The sequence below is a fragment of the Schistocerca serialis genome, chromosome 4 (genome assembly GCF_023864345.2).
Source record: "Schistocerca serialis cubense isolate TAMUIC-IGC-003099 chromosome 4, iqSchSeri2.2, whole genome shotgun sequence".
NCBI lineage: Eukaryota > Metazoa > Arthropoda > Insecta > Orthoptera > Acrididae > Schistocerca > Schistocerca serialis.
Genome location: NC_064641.1, coordinates 304,680,143 through 304,692,189, shown reverse-complemented (window position 1 = coordinate 304,692,189; position 12,047 = coordinate 304,680,143). Strand labels below are relative to the sequence as shown.

Here is a 12,047-nt window from a genome sequence, read left to right as displayed (position 1 = left end):
AATGCTGCTTTATTTACCATTAGAACAGTATCTGAAATAAGTGACACTTCAACACAAAAAGTAGTCTACTTCGCATATTTTCATACGCTTATGTCGTATGGTATTATTTTTTGGGGTAATTCTTCTGATTCAAAAAGGATATTTTTGGCTCAAAAACGGGCTGTTCAAGCTATATGTGGTGTAAGTTCGAGAACCTCTTGTCGATCCCTATTCAAAAATCTGGGAATTCTGACATTGCCCTCACAGTATATATTTTCTTTAATGTCGTTTGTTGTTAGCAATATTAGCCTATTCCCAAGAGTTAGCAGCTTTCACTCAGTTAATACTAGGCAGAAATCAAATCTGCATGTAGAATGCACTTCCTTGACTCTTGTGCAGAAAGGAGTGCAGTATTCTGCTGCATCCATTTTCAATAAGCTACCACAAGAACTAAAAAATCTTAGCAGTAGCCCAAACTCTTTTAAGTCTAAACTGAAGAGTTTTCTTATGGCTCACTCCTTCTATTCTGTCGAGGAGCTCCTGGAAGAGCTAAAAAATTAAGCAAATTCCAGTGTTACATTGTTGATTTTCTTCATTTAAACTTACGACTTGTCACCTGAATACGTTTTTTTATATTTCATTTTATCTGTTTCTAATATCGTGTTATAATTTCATGTATTGACTCGTTCCATGACCATTGAGACTTCTCCTTAATTTGGTCCCACGGAACAATAAATAAATAAATAACCTCAGTGAATATCAAGAAGTCAGATGGTAAACCAGTTCTAAGCAAAGAAGGGAAAGCAGAAAGGTGGAAGGAGTACATAGAGGGTCTGTACAAAGGTGATGTTCTTGAGGGCAGTATTACGGAAATGGAAGAGGACGTAGATGAAGATTGAATAGGAGATATGATACTGCATGAAGAATTGGATAGAGCACTGAAAGACCTAATTCGAAACAAGGCCCCGGGAGTAGACAACATTCCATTGGAACTAGTGATAGCCTTGGGAGAGTCAGCCATGTCAAAACTCTACATCTACATCTAAATCTACATCCATACTCCACAAGCCACATGACGGTGTGTGGCGGAGGGTACCTTGAGTACCTCTATGGTTCTCCCTTTTATTCCAGTCTCGTATTGTCCGTGGAAAGGAGGATTGTAGGTATGCTTCTGTGTGGGCTCTAATCTCTCTGATTTTATCCTCATGGTCTCTTCGTGAGATATACGCAGGAGGGAGCAATATACTGCTTGACTCTTCGGTGAAGGTATGTTCTCGAAACTTTAACAAAAGCCCGTACCGAGCTAATGAGCGTCTCTCCTGCAGAGTCTTCCACTGGAGTTTATCTATCATCTCCGTAACGCTTTCGCGATTACTAAATGCTCCTGTAACGAAGCACGCTGCTCTCCGTTGGATCTTCTCTATCTCTTCTATCAACCCTATCTGGTACAAATCCCACACTGCTGAGCAGTATTCAAGCAGTGGGCGAACAAGCGTACTGTAACCTACTTCCTTTGTTTTGAGATTGCATTTCCTTAGGATTCTTCCAATGAATCTCAGTCTGGCATCTGCTTTTTTACCAACGATCAACTTTATATGATCATTCCATTTTAAATCACTTCTAATGCGCACTCCCAGATAATTTATGGAATTAACTGCTTCCAGTTGATGACCTGCTATTTTGTAGCTAAATGATAAGGGATCTATCTTTCTATGTATTCGTAGCACATTACACTTGCCTACATTGAGATTCAATTGCCATTCCCTCTACCATGCGTCAATTCGCTGCAGATCCTCCTGCATTTCAGTACAATTTTCCATTGTTACAACCTCTCGATATACCACAGCATCATTCGCAAAAAGCCTCAGTGAACTTCCGATGTCATCCACAAGGTCATTTATGTATATTGTGAATAGCAACGGTCCTACGACACTCCCCTGGAGCACACCTGAAATCACTCTTACTTCGGAAGACTTCTCTCCATTGAGAATGACATGCTGCGTTCTGTTATCTAGGAACTTTTCAATCCAATCACACAATTGATCTGATAGTCCATATGCTCTTACTTCGTTCATTAAACGACTGTGAGGAACTGTATCGAACGCCTTGGGGAAGTCGAGAAACACGGCATCTACCTGGGAACCCGGGTCTATGGCCCTCTGTGTCTCGTGGACGAATAGCGCGAGCTGGGTGTCACACGACTGTGTTTTTCGAAACCCATGCTGATTCCTACAGAGTAAATTTCTAGTCTCCAGAAAAGTCATTATACTCTAACATAATATGTGTTCCAAAATTCTACAACTGCTTGATGTTAGAGATATAGGTCTATAGTTCTGCACATCTGTTAGACATCCCTTCTTGGAAATGGGGATGACCTGTGCCTTTTTCCAATCCTTCGGAACGCTACGCTCTTCTAGATACCTACGGTACACCGCTGCAAGAAGGGGCGCAAGTTCCTTTGCGTACTCTGTGTAAAATCGAACTGATATCCCATCAGGTCCAGCGGCCTTTCCTCTTTTGAACGATTTTAATTGTTTCTCTATCCCTCTGTCGTCTATTTCGATATCTACCATTTTGTCATCTGTGCGAGAATCTAGAGAAGGAACTACAGTTCAGTCTTCCTCTGTGAAACAGCTTTGGAAAAAGACATTTAGTATTTCGGCCTTTATTCTGTCATCCTCTGTTTCAGTACCATTTTGGTCACAGAGTGTCTGGACATTTTGTTTTGATCCACCTACCGCTTTGACGTAAGACCAAAATTTCTTAGGATTTTCTGCCAAGTCAGTACATAGAACTTTACTTTCGAATTCATTGAACACCTCTCGCATAGCCCTCCTCACACTACATTTGGCTTTGCGTAATTTTTGTTTGTCTGCAAGGCTTTGGCTATGTTTATGTTTGCTGTGAAGTTCCCTTTGCTTCCGCAGCAGTTTTCTAACTCGGTTGTTGTACCACGGTGGCTCTTTTCCATCTCTTACGATCTTGCTTGGCACATACTCGTCTAACGCATATTGTACGATCGTTTTGAACTTTGTCCACTGATCCTCAACATCATCTGTACTTGAGACAAAACTTTTGTGTTGAGCCATCAGGTACTCTGTAATCTGCTTTTTGCCAATTTTGCTAAACAGAAAAATCTTCCTACCTTTCTTAATATCTCTATTTATGACCAAAATCATCGATGCAGTAACCACTTTATGATCGCTGATTCCCTGTTCTGCGTTAACTGTTTCAGATAGTTCGGTTCTGTTTGTCACCAGGAGGTCTAATATGTTATCGCCACGAGTCGTTTCTCTGTTTAACTGCTCAAGGTAGTTTTCAGATAAAGCACTTAAAAAAATTTCACTGGATTCTTTGTCCCTGCCACCTGTTCTGAACGTTTGAGTCTCCCAGTCTATATCCGACAAATTAAAATCTCCACCCAGAACTATAACATGGTGGGGAAATCTACTCGAAATATTTTCCAAATTATCCTTCAGGTGCTCAGCCACAACAGCTGCTGAGCCAGGGGGCCTATAGAGACATCCAATTACCATGTCTGAGCCTGCTTTAACTGTGACCTTCACCCAAATTATTTCACATTTCAGGTCTCCGTCAATTTCCTTCGATACTATTGCACTTCTTATCGCTATAAACACTCCTTCCACTTCACTGTCCAGCCTGTCTCTGCGGTATACATTCCAATCTGAGTTTAGGATTTCATTACTGTTTACGTCTGGTTTCAGCCAACTTTTTGTCCCTAGTAGCAGTTCTGGGACCTTTCTATAGACGCTCCTGCAGTTTACTATTAGCACATTAATATTGTTATTCCCCGTTGCATTTTGCCTACTCCTACCTTGCCGCGTCTCAGGAGGCGTCTTGTCGGGCCTAGGGAGGGAATTCTCTAACCTAAAAAACCCACATGTGCACTCCACACGTACTCCGCTACCCTTGTAGCCATTTCCGGCGTGTAGTGCACGCCTGACCTATTCAGGGGGACCCTACATTTTTCCACCCGATAGCGGAGGTCGAGAAATTTGTACCCCAGATCTCCGCAGAATCGTCTGAGCCTCTGGTTTAAACCTTCTACTCGGCTCCAAACCAGAGGACCGCGATCGGTTCTGGGAACGATACTACAAATAGTTAGCTCAGATTCCACCCCGCGAGCGAGGCTTTCCGCCTTCACCAATTCCGCCAACCGCCTGTACGAACTGAGGATGACCTCTGAATCCAGACGGCAGGAGTCATTGGCGCTGACGTGAGCAACAATTTGCAGTCGGGTACACCCAGCGCTCTCTATCGCCGCCGGCAGGGCCTCCTCCACATCTCGGATGAGGCCCCCCTGGCAAGCAGACAGAGTGAACACTGGCCTTCTTCCCTAACCTTTCCGCTATTTCCCTAAGGGGATCCATACCCTTCTAACATTGGAGCTCCCAATAACTAATAAACCCCTCCCCCCGTGTGCCTGCTCGGACCTTGCTGAAAGAGCGGCCACATGTCCACTCACAGGCAGAGCGGGCAATGCCACTCGGCCAGCATCCACATTGACCCTCCGCCTCGTGTGCCGCGAACGCCGCTGAACCTGCCGCTCCCCTTGGGGAGAGGGTGGCCCAACTGCGCCCAGTACCCGCGAAGGTGTCTCGACAGCAGGGACAGTGGGTGAAGCATGTAACACTGGGGGTGTATCATGCGACGCACCAGACTCCCCACTGCGGCCATCAACACGTTCAGCTGTTCGCGAACAGTGGCCAGCTCTTTCTGCATCCGTACACAGCAGTCACACATCCTATCCATGCTAAGAAATCAATTTACTGCAGAGAGTTAATCAACTCTACCATCCAGGTGTTGACAGATGTGAAAATTACTAAACTATCAGTTTAATAAGTCGCGGCTGCAAAATACCAAAATGGATTCTTTACAGACGAATGGTAAAACTGGTAGAAGCTGACCTTGGGGAAGATCAGTTTGGATTCCGTTGAAATGTTGGAACACATGAGGTAATACTGACCCTACGACTTATCTTAGAAGAAAGATTAAGGAAAGGCAAACATACGTTTCTAGCATTTGTAGACTTAGAGAAAGGTTTTGACAATGTTGACTGGAATAATCTCTTTCAAATTCTGAAGGTGGCAGGGGTAAAGTACCGGGAGCAAAAGGCTATTTACAATTTGTACAGAAACCAGGTGGCAGTTGTAAGAGGCAAGGGGCATGAGAGGGAAGCAGTGGTTGGGAAGGGAGTGAGACAGGGTTGTAGCCTATCCCCAGTGTTATTCGGTTTGTATATTGAGCAAGCAGTAAAGGAAACAAAAGAAAAATTCGGAATAGGAATTGAAATCCATGGAGAAGAAATAAAAACTTTGAAGTTTGCTGATGACATTGTAATTCTGGCAGAGACAGCAAAGGACCTGTAAGAGCAGTTGAATGGAATGGACAGTGTCTTGAAAGGAGGATATAAGATGAACATCAACAAAAGCAAAATGAAGTAGATGATATTGAGGGAATTAGATTAGGAAATGGGACACTTAAAGTAGTAGATGAGTTTTGCTATTTAGGGAACAAAATAACTGATGATGGTCGAAGTAGAGAGGATATAAAATGTAGACTGGCAATGCCAAGAAAAGCATTTCTGAAGAAGAGAAATTTGATAACATCGAGTATAGATTTGTCAGGAGGTCTTTTCTGTGAAAGTATTTGTTTGGAGTGTAGCCGTGTACGGAAGTGAAGCATGGACAATAAACAGTGTAGACAAGAAGAGAATAGAAGCTTTCAGAATGTGGTGCTAGAGAAGAATGCTGAAGATTAGATGGCTAGATCATGTAACTAATAAGGAGGTACTGAATAGAATTGGGGAGAAGAGGAAATTGTGACACAATCTGAGTAGAAGAAGGGACAGGTTAGTAGGACACATTTTTTTAGACACCAAGGGATCACCAATTTAGTATTGGAGGGAATCAAGGGCGGTAAAAATTATAGAGGTAGACCAAGAGATGAATACACTAAGCAAATTCAAAAGGATGTAGGTTGCAGTAGTTACTCAGAGATGAAACAGCTTGCACATGATAGAGGAGCATGGAGAGCTTCATCAAGCCAGTCTCTGGACTGAAGACCACAGCAACAACACAACCCATGTTACTTAGTTTTGGCTTCTCTTTCTGGATACATTCACACACAGTGATTACAATATTTTCTTCAGTCTTGCTCTGTATAGTTTCAAGTGAAATTACCTGCACAGATGACCCATTTCTATTGTCATAAATTTTATTTCATTCTTCCTTCTAATCTCAGTTCTGTTACCACAACCTGTTTTCCCACATTGTTTATATAGGCAGTTAATTTTGCGTGCTCCGTACGTCCGCTGTTACCGACACATCTACTTGTGAAATAGTTTGTCTTGCTTTTGAACTTAATCTGCCATATTCTTCTATAAGGTTGCTTCCTACCAATCCCTCGAACACAATATCTAAATTTTTTGTTAATGTATTTGCCATATCATCTTGAGATAAAGTTAATTTTTCTAGAATTCACATCTCTTCTTATCTTGTCCCTTTGATTTTACTGCATCTTCAACAACACTGCGAGTATCATTTCTGATCCTAATGACATTCTTTTGTTAGTGCTTTCTGTTCCTTTACTTGTCCCCTTCCTTCTGTACTTATCCATGTTCTCAAATGTGTCGTCCCCTGTTTGACACCCAGAGTCTTTAGATTTCATTTTCATTCCTGCATCCATCTTATATGACTAATTGTCTTCATCATGAAGAACTGTGCCCTTTAGCTTTGCATTGTCAGCCATATTATTGTTTCACAAAAAAGAAAAAAATGACATGCTTAACACACACCCAAAAGTTAAAGACACTGAAGCACATATACTAGATGTTCTTAAACTGGTTGCCATCAAAATGGGTTATTTGTAATGCAAGTGTGCCAGATACTCTTCGTTTTAGTGACAAAAATTAGAAGGTAGCTTATTGCTCTGTCTCCTTCATTTTGAGCTTCTTTGTTGCTGTACTAAGACTTTTTTTTAGGTATACCGTATGCTTCCTGCTGTGCATCTTTTCACAATTTGCTTATTAACTTCACAAGGAGTGTTCTCTATTCCATGACCATTCACCTTTGTTCATGTAACAGTTACACATTGTGGCCTGACATCTGCCACACACTGTTTTTGGCTAAATGATTTGAGCCAGATATACAATTTATTTCTATTTTTACTGTTCTTCACCAAAGTACTGATTCTTAGTCACAGTAAGCTATGAGTAAACTACCAACCCCAGTATGCTCTATATGTCATGGACATTAGCAGACACAAATTTAATTAAAGTTACCCAGTGACTTATTTGGGGATAAACTTACATATACTAAAGGAAAAGGAAAGTCAGAGTGCTGTGATAGCATGCCTAGTATCCATCCCATGTCCCTGTTTTTGTTGAAGAAGGTTGATTATTATTCATTTCAATTAAAAAAGGTAATATTACATACAAGGTTGTAAATATAGTTCCTGTTTGTTTGACACACATTTCAAACCTAACCGTTCCAGTTTGCATTTGCTATGCTCTATGTCATTCTGGATGTTCCTCATGAAAATCACAAAAATTTGATAGAAATATGACTATTATGTATGCGATTGCAGTCTTTCTCGGCGTATTCCACTGATGAATTCTTCTCTGGTTATCAGCCAAGGGGTGGCGTTGTCTTGTCGCAACATTTCGATGAGTTTTGTACCTATCTTCTGGCGAAGTGACGCCACCACTCGGCTGATAACCTGAGAAGAATTCATCAATGACTATTATGGTCCTTATCTCTCATATGCATTTGTTAACTTTAACCACATGAGCCCTTTAAAATTTAAACGCCACTTCTTTAAAAACTCGTATCACCATCTTCTCCTCGGCTTTACTAATTAATATTCTTATTATTATCATGCTTCCCTCCTTTGCGTATTGTCTACATTAATGCCACATTTTTATATTCATCACTATTCCTCTTAACACTGTCCCTCAAACTTCTGACTGCCTCAATTTGACTCAAACAAGTCACTATTTGTATATGAAAATGTGTGCTCTAATCAGAAACCTCTTATTGTGAGCACTAAGGAACCCCACTGATTGTCTTCCAAGGTACCAAAGACTTTGTCTCAGTAGATATGCTACAGTTACTGTGTGTGTGTGTGTGTGTGTGTGTGTGTGTGTGTGTGTTGCTATGGACTCTGTCTGAAAGCTTATCAACATTTTCAGTGTGCTTCTTCAGTCTTGTTTATGTGCTTATAAATCACTCATTGTCTCAATGACAAATTATTATGTTTATGCCTTCCATTGTTTATATTCCTTGCACCAAGAACTATCCCTAGCTTTCCTCATGATCTGATAAACAACTTTTCCCACTCTATGTGTAGCTAGTCCTTTTTGCAGAAACCAACTTAATTTTTATGATCTCACTATTATGACTGTTGGTTTGTTGAACAGCAAATACTAACAATAGGGAGAATTTTATGCCACTTTTTCCATTTTGGTGGCTTTTCTGTTGTCTTCATTGGTACCTATTATTGCTGTTTTCCCTCTCTTTTTATCTGTAGTTCCTTTACACTTACGAATTTTTCATCCTGTCCTTCATTCTTAATGTCTGTTACCACTTTCAGTGGTGTGCTGTTGTGGTCTTCAGTTCACAGACTGATTTGATGCAACTCTCCACAGTAATCTGTTCTGTGCAAAATACCTCATCTTTGCATATCTATTGCGATCTGCGACCATTGAAACCCGTTCACAGTACTCTCACCATGGTCTCCAGCTACAATTGTTATGCCTCCTCATTTAACGTTTATTACTAAAGTGAAGTTTCCTAGATGTCTAAGGACATGTCTTGTTAATCTATCCTTCTTTTAGGCAAAATATTTCATAGATTTGTTTTCTTTCCTGTTATTTATTTATCCAATCCTTTATTTTAGTCAATAATCCCTTCTTTTAGTTAGATTTTGCCACAAGATCTTTTTTCCCTAGATCATTTCATTACCTCTCCATCAGTCATTCGGTGTACCCGTCTAATCTTCAGCATTCTGCTGTAGCACCACATTTCAGAAGCTTCTATTCTCTTCTTGTCTGTAATGTTTATTTTCACACATTTCACTCCCATGCAAAGCGACTCCAAACAAATACTTCAGATGATGCTTCTTAAGCCGTACATTTATATGTGATGTTAACAAATTGCTTGTTTTCAGAAATACTTTTCTTACTGTAGCCAGCCTACACTTTGCATTCTCTCTACTTTGGCTGCCTTCATTTTATTGTGCTGCCCACATAGCAAAATTTGTGTACTATTAGGTGCTTATTTCCTAGTCTGAACTCATCAGTATTACTTGGTTTAATTCAAATTCATTCCACCATACACTTGTTTTGCATTTGATGTTCTTTATCTTATAACTTCATTTTAAGAAACCATCGATCTGCTCATTTCTTTCATCTGATCTTCCAAGTCCTTTGCTGTCCCCGACAGAATTACAATGTAACTGTCAGAAATTTTAATTCTTCTCACTCCCCAAATGTGCTCTTGGTATCTATGACTGTTTGCTCTATCTGCAAGTTGAATAACATAGGGGATAGGCTAAATCCCTGTGTCACTCTCTCCTCGATTACTGCCTCCCTTTTGTGTCATTTGACCTTGTAACTGCAGTTTTGCTTTTGTGCAAGTTGTTGATAACCTGTCTGTCGCTGTTTTTATCCCTGATAATTTCTGAGTTTGAAGGACTATATTGCAGTCAGTGCATGCAAAAGGCATCTATTAAATTAAAAAAAATGCTTTAAATGTTGGTTTGCCTTTTTACATACTGTCTTGTTAAGTATGTCGTAGGGTTAGTAATGTCTTATAAGTTCTTCTCTTCTAAACCCAAATGGATCATGTCCCAGTCTGGCTTCTATCAGTCTTTCCGTTTTTCTGTTATTTCATTATTTGTTTCTTGTATCGCTTGATTGGTAGTGTTAACTTTATTTTCTGTCATTGGCGGTATGTGTTAAGGCTTGCAAGAGTTGCAGTCTGCTTTCAATAACTTCACTGGTCGCCCCTCCCCCCGTTGTATTCAGTTTTGCAGCAGGGTAAAACTAAATTTTGGTCTCTGAAATTTAGTGACGCTTTAGGTTTTTGTAAATTCCAGTACCAAGAAGAATATTTTCACTATTTGACCAAAGTATCCTGACATCCCCAAAACAAACGTTTTTCATATTAGGTGCATTGTGCAGCCACCTACTACCAGGTACTCCATATCTGTGACCTCAGTAGTCGTTAGACATCATGAGAAAGCAGAATGGGGCATTCCGCGGAACTCACGGACTTCAAACGTGGTCAGGTGATTGGGTGTCACTTGTGTCGTACATCTGCACGAGAGATTTCCACACTCCTAAACATCCCTAGGTCCACTGTTTCCAATGTGATACTAAAGTGGAACACATAAGCGTACAGGCCAACCTCATGTGTGAACTGACAGAGACAGCCGACAGTTGAAGAGGGTTGTAATGTGTAACAGGCAGATGTTTATCCAGACCATTGCACAGGAATTCCAAACTGCATCAGGATCCACTGCAAGAACTATGGCAGTTAGGCGGAAGGTGAGAAAACTTAGGTTTCATGGTTGAGCGGCTGCTCATAAGCCACACATCACGCAGATAAATGCCAAATGATGCCTCGCTTGATGTAAGAAGTGTGAACATCGGATGACTGAATAGTTGAAAAATGTTGTGTGGAGTGACGAATCATGGTACACAATGTGGCGATCCGATTGCAGGGTGTGGGTATGGCGAATGCCCGGTGAACGTCATCTGCCAGTGTGTATAGTGCCAACAGTAAAATTCGGAGGCGGTGGCGTTATGGTGTGGTCGTGTTTTTCATGGAGGGGTCCTGCACCCTTTGTTGTTTTGCATGGCACTATCACAGCACAGGCCTACATTGATGTTTTAAGCATCTTCTTGCTTCCCACTGTCGAAGAACAATTTGGGGATGGTGATTGCACCTTTCAACATGATCAAGCACCTGTTCATAATGCATGGCCTGTGGCGGAGTGGTTACTCGACAATAATATCCCAGTAATGGACTGGCTTGCACAGAGTCCTGACCTGAATCCTATAGAACACCTTTGGGATGTTTTGGAATGCTGACTTCATGCCAGGCCTCACCGACCTACATCGTTACCTCTCCTCAGTGCAGCAGTCTGTGAAGAATGGGCTGCCATTCCCCAAGGAACCTTCCAGTACCTGATTGAACGTATACCTGCGAGAGTGGAAGCTGTTATCTAGGCTAAGGGTGGACCAACACCATACTGAATTCCAGCATTACCGATGGAGGGTGCCACGAACTTGTAAGTCATTTTTACTTTTGATCACATAGTTTATGACTTAAAAGGAACACTATACCACAGATTAGATTCAAGAAGAAAGAAGTGAAATCAGGAATTGATGTTGAAGTCCCCATGTGCATACATTCAAAGAAATCCTTTATATTCTCTCTGGGAATCTCCCTCCATCCTTTATGAATCTGTAAAGCCTCAAGATAAAGTTCTTGATGAACTACATCTAAGATATTATTGTAGTGTGTCTTCAAATATACACAGAAGCAAAGAAACTGGTACACCTGCCTAATATTGTGTAGGCCCCCCCTCCTTCCCGCCCCCCGCGAGCAAGTAGAAGTGCCGCAACACGACGTGGCATGGGCGTGACTAATGTGTGAAATAGTGCTGGAGGGAACTGCCACCAGGAATCCTGCAGAGCTATCCATAACAGTAGGAGGGGGTGGAGATCTCTTCTGAACTGCAGTTGCAAGGCATCCCTGATATGCTCAGTAATGTTTATGTCTGAGGAGTTTGGTGGTCAGTGGAAGTGTTTAAACTAAGAACAGTGTTCCTGGAGCCACTCTGTAGCAATTCTGGATGTTTGGGGTGTCTCATTGTCCTTCTGAAATTGCCCACGTCTGTCGAAATGCCCAATGGACATGAATGGGTGCAGGTGATCAGACAGGATGCTAAAGTAAGTGTCACCTTTCAGAGTCACATGTAGACGTATCAAGGATCCCATATAACTTCAGCTGCACACGCCCCACACCATTACAGAGCCT

General features: G+C 41.4%; 1 protein-coding gene across 1 annotated transcript in view; it reads left to right on the top strand.

Moving 5' to 3' along the window:
- The window catches only part of LOC126473976 (FAS-associated factor 1), a 141,961-nt gene that overhangs the window by 68,031 nt on the left and 61,883 nt on the right, over nt 1-12,047 (top strand). The window lies entirely within an intron of this gene.